This window comes from Protopterus annectens, chromosome 1.part0 (genome assembly GCF_019279795.1).
Source record: "Protopterus annectens isolate FY-2018-M chromosome 1.part0, PAN1.0, whole genome shotgun sequence".
NCBI lineage: Eukaryota > Metazoa > Chordata > Ceratodontiformes > Protopteridae > Protopterus > Protopterus annectens.
In genome coordinates this window covers 46248028-46257647 of record NC_056725.1, presented here as the reverse complement: position 1 = coordinate 46257647, position 9620 = coordinate 46248028, and positions in this window count along the sequence as shown.

Here is a 9620-nt window from a genome sequence, read left to right as displayed (position 1 = left end):
CGGCCTGAAAGCAAATGAATCCAAAACAGATGTAGCCACCAAAGACTGCCATGTGAGCCAAATATAACGTTTTCTTTCGGTGGTGCAATGTACTTGGGCATCAAGTTGAATCCTTCTGTTGTGAAAGCGATTCAGCTGAGTCTGTCGTCATTATGCCAGGTGTTTGTTTTTTTTTTTTCATTTCATTGCATTCTTTGGGAGGGGGACATGGATTTCACATTGATAGGAAGGATAATTGCCTTTAAAATGCCTTTTCTTACCCAAGGTCCTGTATCACTTAAAGTACATGCCTATTCCTGATGCCATTAAATGGCTCTCAGCAATTCAAAAGCTACCTCTGCAGTTCATATTGCTAGGGGAAAGAGAAGAGTCTAACTTAAATCGTGCTTGTTTATTTTATTTATCATTTTGTTGACCAGGAATGTCCGACTAGGGCAACGCCTATTTTCAGCAGAGGTCCGGGGAGAAATGCTCTGGATGCATGTCTTTGGATTGTGGGAGGAAACTGGAGTACCCGGAGGAAACCCACGTGAATGCAGGGAGAACATGCAAACTCCACACAAAAGGCATCCCAGACGAGAATCGAACTAGAAAACCTCTTTCTGTGAGGTGACAGCGTTAACCGCTGCAGCACTGTGCTGCCCAGTAATGTGGGGGGTGAACTGGGGTGCTTTATCCACTCAGTGAACTGGAGAGGAGGCTGTGTGTTCAGACGTACAGTGTTGCACAGCAGCTGTTAACTGCTGACCTTTCATAAAGATCTTTCTCTGACCTTCACAAAACTTCCCCTGTGGGCAGAACTTAAGGTGAGCATACTTGATAGTTTGCACATAGTATTAATCAGGCGTAGCAGAACTCTTTCACTTGCAATCCTGGCACTGTATTTCAGTCACCCATTCACTTAAGGCCGTTTTGGGCTAATTTCTATCCCTTTCAAGTTTGAGTTAAAAACTTGTGTTTGCATGGGTTTGCGCAGTGCTGCTTAGCTAGGGTTAAACTGTTCCCGATGCCATAAAGTCTGCTCTTCAGTTTTTCCCCTTAGAACTAGCCAGTTTCTTAATCTTAGCACTTGAATCTGCTTTTCTGTGCTCAGCACTGGTTCAGAACTATTGTAAACACTAAATAAGCTACAAATTACTGAAGCACTCAACCTTTCTCATTACCTAGTGATTAACAGTTTTTATACTTATTTTCCTCAAGTTACTTCGAGGAAACCGCTCTAGTACTTCCCTCACTTGCCTAGATGAAAAAAAGTGATTACCCAGGCATGTCCAAGGGACAGGTCCCGGTGTTTTCTCCCATATACCTGATGAATCTGGGCATCTTGGGACAATGTAGCAATTGCCTCATGTACACTGACAACCCTCTCCTCCAACCATCCAACACTACAACCTGTGACAGATGCATTTATCGAGCCAAACTGGAGGTAGAGCTCTCTTAACCCAAGACTGAACTTGTCAGTCATGAGACACTTGCTCCAAACCACACTCATCACATAGTCCCACTATACCTGCACCATCAAAACCCACACATAGATACACAAAACATTCTTGGTGGCTCTCAGTAAGAATCTGCAACAGAGACCTCCAAAGCAGAAACGCAGGCAACCTCCACTCACAACACAAAAAACACATAACACACAGACTCAGTGTGCCACTCAACCACAGCCCATAAGGCAAAACAATGTACCTAACACACTAGTCATAGGTGACTCTGTAGTCAGGCACACTGATGTTCCACTCACCAGAATAGACAAGGCAAAGGTACTGTTAGCTGCCTGTTTGGTGCCAGGATACACCACATAACCCACGCACTCGGGTCACTCCACAACAAGTACAAGTATAACTCATTGTCCATGTTGGTGTGAACGGCCTGAGACTTACCTCACTGGATTACATGAACAGAGAAATGGAGGAGCTCTCTGATCTTGTAATCCAGGCAAGTATGACCCTAGCCCTGAGTAGCATACTACCTTCATCCAGAATGATACCGCAGTACAAGAACAAAATGATTGACTTCAACAATTGGCTAAGGTTCTGGCGTCATTCTGAGGGGATCCAGTATCTGTCTGCCTGGGACGACCTAGTTGACAGGCTGCGATGCTTTGCCAGAGATGGCCTGCACCTGTAGTCCCTGGGATTCTGGATACTGGCTAAGGCTATTGCCGCCCCTATAGTGCCTTTTTTAGGCAAGGTTCAAATGACAAACCCACCATTGTAACAGATATAGGCAAGCAAGAACTGAGGCTAATGCTACTCCACGCTAGAAGTCTAAATTTCAAAATGCACTCACTGGAGGCACTCCTTAAAATGGAGAACATCTATTGTCTGTGCAGCGACTGAAACCTGATTCGAGGCTCCAGAGAGCAACCCTGCATTACCAGGATATAACTCCTACATTACCTTTCAGGCATCTAACCAGAACCAGAACACCAAGGGTGGAGGTGTATCCATATTCATTAAGGATAACCACACCTCCAGGCTAGTTGCCCAACATAATGCATCTGAAATTATCCAAGTGCAACTAACTCTGGGCAAAACTGCAATCCATATTGTATCTTGCTACAGATCCTCCACCCTGTCCCAGGATTCCCACTCCTCTTTTCTTGATGTACTAGAAAATATTAGAGTTCAACCAAACACCCTAATAATGGGCAATTTCAACTACCCTACCATTAACTGGGAAAACTACTCATGTACCAACTCCTTTGCTCAACACTTTCTAGAATTCATAAACTCCAGTTCCCTGGATCAACTTATTCACACCCCCACCAGGGGCAGTAATATCCTAGACCTAATCATTACCAACATGAGTGACAGGTGTTCCACACCTGAAGTCAACTCCTCGTTGGTCAGATCCGACCATAAGCTAATCACAGTAGATATCCACATCCTGCCCCCACACCCCATTAAGAAAACCACTGTAAATATTTTCCAAAGCCAACTTCATGCTTCTTAAGACAGAAGTGGCCAACTTCACTACACCCATGCAGATGGACAGTACAGTCACAACTGCCGAATCATCATATACAAATGCACTCTGTAAGCACTTACATGAGTGCATGGATCATGTTATCCCTAACCGAACCAAGACGCTATCCTCCAAAAAAAGGAAGACAATCTGGTGGTCTCCTGCTATAAACAAACTCTACAACAGAAGGAAGAAACTGTTGCAAAAGAGAGTAAAATCCCATGAGTGGAGGAGCTCCCTGGTCAGCCTCAGCAAGAAGCTGAGATCCCTCATAAAATCCTTTTAAAGCCAGCTACGAAAAAAAGATTGCCACTGACTCTTAAGGACAACCACAAAGCATTCTATAGCTATGTCAAGAATCTAATTGGCAACACCCAGATCTGCTCTGAGTTACAGCGCAATGGCACGAAAATTTACAGAACCAACTGAGATCTCCAACATCCTGGCTGATAGGTTCAGTGCTAACTTTACCCACCCCCATCCACTAAAGGGCCCATGTCCATACCGGAAGAATGCAGTGCCCCTGCAATCACAACTGAGTAGATAAAAACTGCATTCTCCAAAGCAAAGAACACAGTATCCACAGTATCCATGGGACTGGACAACATCCCAGGCTGCATTCTGTGCGAACTTCAGAATGAACTGGCCCCCCACCTAAGCACCATGTTCAGTCATAGCCTCACGACATGCTTTGTACCCACTGAATGGTGCACGGCAACAGTTATACCACTCCACAAAAGGGGAGCCACCACAGACCCCAGGAACTATCACCCCATTAGCCTGATGAGCCTGGATTGCAAGGCCATGAAACAAATCATCATGGAACTCCTAAACAGTCATTGGTAATCTCCAGACTCTGGACCCCACCCAGTTTGGGTTTGTGAAGGGCAGATCATGTTTCCTGAACCTGATCAACTTCTTCGAAACAGTCATCAAAGCCGTAGACGAGGGCAAGGCAGCTTTCAACGCCATCCCCCATTCTGGAATCATAGATAAACTCGCTAACCTGGGCATAAATCCATACGTTGCAAGATGGGTTGCCAACTGGCTTACTGACAGAACCCACACTGTAAAAGTTGCAGACTCCAAATCTGACTTCAAACCTGTGACAAGTGGAGTACCACAGGGTTCACTCTTGGATCCTCTCCTGTTTGGGATCTACTTCTCTGAATTACAGGCTAACACAGAGGGCCTCTGGCTGACTAAGGTCGCTGATGACTGCAAATTAGATGCCATAGTAGAGCCCCCAAATGATGTGGACATCCTACAGAAGGGCCTCATTTGAGACTGATGCCTGGTGTCAAAGCCATAGCCTCCAGCTAAATGCCAAAAAGCGCATTGTCATCCCCTTTGGTAAAAACTCTATACCCATGAACTACCACATAGGCGGCAGTCCACTTAATGCCAGAGGTGTGATAAGAGACCTTGGGACTCAGGTGGACAGTAGTCTCTCCTTTGATAATCACATTGCCACAGTAGTCAGGAAATCCTGCTACGTGGCACATCTCATCACGAAAGGGTTCTCATCCAGGAAAAAAGAGGTTATTGTTCTCCTCTACTCGGTTCTCATTAGTGAGCCATCTGGCCAGGGTTAATTTTGATAATCACCTTGTCCAGTTTAGCCTTAGAAAAGGAGATAAAGAACTGATTTGATTTATTGTAATATTTGTTCTGTGGAAATAGAATACAAGCTGTCTCTGCACATCCAGCATGTGTAGCAAGTATTCGTCTTGCTGGAATACTTTGGAAAGAAGTGGGTAAGTAGTTGGACTGGGGAATGGCTGCCTCTGATGCCTCCTTTGGTAGAAATGAAGCATTAGTCTGAGGGGGCACCCTGTCCTTATGAAAAATCAGATATGGCGGCTGGGAAGAAAGTGCCTGGAGTTCTGATAATCCAACTGATGTAATTGTAACCAGATAAATGGATTTCCCATGACAGGAATTTTAAGTCCACTTTGGCACAGGGTTTAAAGGGGCCTGGATCAGAGCCTGAAGAAGCACTGTTAAATATCCTTTATGAGTAGGGTCCTTAGTAGGTGGTCGAAGTAAAAAGGTACCTTTTGAGAAAGGCCTTACATAACTTCATTTATGCCAAGGAAATGTTTTCATGCAAGTGAAAATTAAAGATTTCAGCAAGTTGAACCTTGATTGTTGAATAGCTAGCTCCAGTAGTAAAAAATGGAAGCAAGGAAGCCAAGAGTAGCTGGAATAGATGCTGAGACCAGATTTCTCTAGCGATCCCACATGAAAATATTTTCCATTTGCTCTCGTAATATTTTTCTAGTTGAATCTTTCTGGGATGATGCAAGGATAGGAAAAGCCAGGAAAGCAAGCCTGGACCGCCTAGCCATCATTGGAAGTGTAGAAACCATGAGGCCAACTTTGATGGTCTGAATATCCAAGTGAGGTATCCCAGATGTGAGTGGTCCTGAGAAGGATCCAACACCCATGGAGGATGAAATAGATGTGGCTACAGGAAGGGAAACCACACTTGTCTAGGCCAGAATAGGGCAATGAGGATTACTCTGCTGTTCCACTGAAATGCTTCCTGTAGAAACGTTGGAATGAGAGGAGTGGAGGGAAAGGCATAAAAAAAAAACTGCATGGCCAATTGTGAACCATAGTCTCTGTCACTCCCCCTCTGGAGAGATCAGGACAAGGTATCTACTGCACTTGGAAGTGAGGGGAGAAGCAAAGAAGTTGCAGCATGGTCAGCACCACTGGCAAAATATCATTTCCACCACTAATGGATTGAGAGACCACTTGAGGGAGTAAGCTGGACCTGCTCAGTTTGTGTGCCAGCATGTTGGACTTAATATGCATTGTCTGTAGAAAGCAGCCGCAAAAGATAGGCCACTGCCACACTCCTTGTTCCTTGACATAAGGGGTAGACTCTGGTTCCCCCAGTTGTTGATCCACCCGACCATTGATGTCTGTCTGAGTAGCAACTATCCCTAGAGAGAGAACACACTCTTGTCTCTTCTGTGGACCGTTCTGTCCACTGAATTTCTGGGCAGTGTAAACACATTTTATGGCAGATTTGAAGAGGAAAAACAACCTGGAGGCTGTAAAGCATCTCTGTGACCAAAAGGAGGCAGTACTCAACCTCAGTGCTGTGGATGTAAGGAAGCAACTGAGGAAAGAGCCCCAGGAAGGCTGCTGGCCCTGATAACATTCTGGGGAAAGTATTGAAAGATTGTACAGCCCAACTCATTATACTCCTGATGGACATCTTCGATACCTCACTTGTCCAGGAAAAGCCCAACTCATTATAGTCCTGATGGACATCTTCAATACCTCACTAGTCCTGATGGACATCTTCAATACCTCACTTGTCCAGGAAAAGGTATCAGTATGCTTCAACGTTACCAACATAATCCCTCCAACTAAAAAAAGCCAACCCCACCTGCCTAAATGATTACAGGCTGGTGGCCCTTGCATCAAATGTAATGAAATGGTGCAAAAGACTGGTTAAAAGGCATTTGACTGCAGTACTACCCCAATCCTTTAACCTGCTGCAGTTTGCCTTCCAGACAAATAGATAAACTGCTGATGCTATTTCAGTGGCATTTTTAGATCACACTGGAAAATCTTTAAGAGAAGAACTATGCCAGGCTGTTCATAGATTTCGGCTCTGCATTCAATGTGATTCCAATGCAACTTGCAGAAAAGCTAATTAACCTGGGCATAAATAAAGGGCTGTACATCTGGATCCTCTATTTTCCTGTCTGGAAGACCACATAGGACTTGTGCTGGTAACAACACTTGGGGGTTATTGCAGTCGACAGCGAGTACCCCAGAGCTATGTGCTGAGTCCTGTACTGTTCGTAGTCCTTACCCATGATTGCTTTGTGAAAGCTAGCAACAGCCACTTCATCAAATTCACATATGACACCACAGTGGTGGGACTCGTAGTGGTGGAACTCGTAAAGTGGTGACAATGAGAGTGGTTATAGAGATGAGGTAAACTCCCTGATTGGTGCAATAACAACAGTTTAGACCTCAATGTCAATAAAACAAAAGAAATCATTATGGACTTCAGAAAAAAAGCTCTGCTATGCACCTGCACCTCAAGATCAAAGGTGAAGGGGAGAGAGCCCAAACTACTAAGTTCCTGGGGGGTACACACATCAGAGGATCTTTCTTGGAGTACAGACATAGCCCAGTTAATTAAAAAGGCCCACCAGCATCTACAGAAGGCTTAGGAAAGCATAGCTCTCCGAGTGGTCTAAATACCTTCTACAGAGGAGCCCTCGAGAACATGATCACCAGCGACTGCACTGTATGGTTTGGTACTGGCACAATGGCTGAAAGGAAGAAACTGCAAAGAGTAATGAACAGCAGAAAATATAGTGGGCAGTAGTATTCCTACCTTTACAGGAGCTCTTTAAAATGAGATGTAAAAAAGAGGTCCTGCAAAATACTGAGTGATACTTCTCAACCAGCATATGGTTGGTTCAATAAACTTGCATCTGGTAGAAGGTTACGGAGTATCCAACAGCATATGGTTGGTTCAATAAACTTGCATCTGGTAGAAGGTTACGGAGTATCCACTGCAGGACCTCCAGATTCGCGAACAGTTTTTTATCCTACTGCAATAAGACTCATTAATGCAGGCATAAATCTAGATCTATCAAAACTATAATAGATTGTTAGACTATTTTTTTTCATACAGTAATTTATTTATTGCATAGTAAAATTTATATATTCTCAATTGAAGTGCAATTCCAATCACTTCCTTATGTGCAATATCACCCAATCTCACATCTCTGTATAGTGTACTTTTCTTTTCATGTTTTAGTCATCTGGTATTCAGTGTTGTCCAATGTATATAAATAGTGTACAAGCACTTCCCAGACCTGTCCAAAACCCAGGACTCTGTGTTCTGAAGATGAATGGAAGGACTCTGCTCAACAAATTTATTTCTTGGTGGCCATTGCTATTACCATAGCTTCCATTGGAGAAACCTTGCTCCAATGTGCAGTGTCCTTTAGGTCAACAAGGTACTTATCTAGCCTCTTGTGGATAGGCTCCATGATGTTCAGATACTTCAGAGCCTGGCAATAGTGGACGGGGGGGCTGCTGTCCAACATGTAGCTGAACCAGCTCTGAAAGCCTCAAACACTGACTGCATTGGGGGGGGGGGGTTTGAAGACCAACCACCTTTCTGATTCAAAAGTTTGAGCATTTCAAAGAAGACTTCCTCAAAGCGTGATCTGGGGGACCCCTCCTCTTCAACAAAATCAGTGTCTTCCAAGTGCCTGCTTTTGCATGTCCGCTTCTGTGGAGGCTTTCCAGTGCGAAGTTCCAAGGGAGGACTCAGAAGTGTGAGCAAAATCCTGGATGAGGACTGTTTCTAGGCTTGACCAGGCAGGCTGCCCTGGTGGGACAGGATGAAAAGACTCTGGATCCAAAGTAGTTGTGTAGGGGATGAACTCTGAGGGCAAGGATGTCTTGTCCACAAGAGTAGAAAAAACTCTCAGTAAAAGGCAGAGGTCATAGGGGAACCCAGAAATGACCTTGTAGGAGCTGAAGCTACCTGCTCAGGACAACTCCAAGCATCCCCAAAATCCTGCCTTGACACAGAGATCTGAGACTAGCTGTTCATTGCAATGGTTCTGAGGGGAAGGGATGAGCCCAAACCCTCGGATCCGATGCGGATGCTATGGCTCTGGGATTCTTCTTGCTCTGACTGGATCTGGGAAGGTGGAGATGATGAGGGCCAAGCTTTAGGATCCGACATAGACTCTGGATTCTTGTATCCAGTGACTTGAAACCCTGTGGACAGATTGGAGTAGGAGTCAAAAATTGGGGTTGGGTTAATTGTAGGTTTGCTGGTCCGATGGAAGATGAAGCCAGAATTACTCCTAACTGATTCTTGGTTTTGAGAAACTTTTCATTATCCTGGCCACATCTGCTGCTTCTGTTAGGCTCCTAGCTGACCTGAGGAATTAAAGTTCAGGGTGGTCAGACTTTAAACCATCTAAGAGTATTAAAAACACCTCAGATAATGTACAGCTATGACTTGCTTTAGTGTTAATTGATCAGTGTAATATAATGCATAATATATATATATATATATATATATATATATATATATATATATATATATATATATATATATATATATATATATATATATATGTGCGTATGAATCCAGTACAGAAAATTGGCACACTACTCAGCAGCTGTTGTCTGGTGTTTAATCTTGAAGGATAAAAAAATAAACATGCTAATCTTCCAAGCAAAGCTACATCATTTTTATGCAGAAGAGCATTTTCCAACCTCCTGCCCTGTACTTTAAATGTACTGACTCTACAGTTGCACAACTGTGAGGAAGGTGAATCTCTCTGCAAGGGTGAAATCATTAGTTAGCACAGATTGTGATCTTGCATTAGAGATATAGAAGGCAAAACGTACTCAGACTCATGAATTTTGGAGATTATGGAGATTACATGGGATTTTGGGGTCTCAAAAATCCACGGTGGTGCAGCGGTAGCGTTGTTGCCTCACAGCAAGAAGTTCTCCCATTCGATTCTCAGCTAGTGTGCAGGGAGTGCCTTCTGTGTGGAGTTTGCATGTCCTCCCCGCGGGTCGAGTGGCATTCCGAAAGACATGGGCGTGCCTTCGTTGAAGGTTGGGCATCGAGC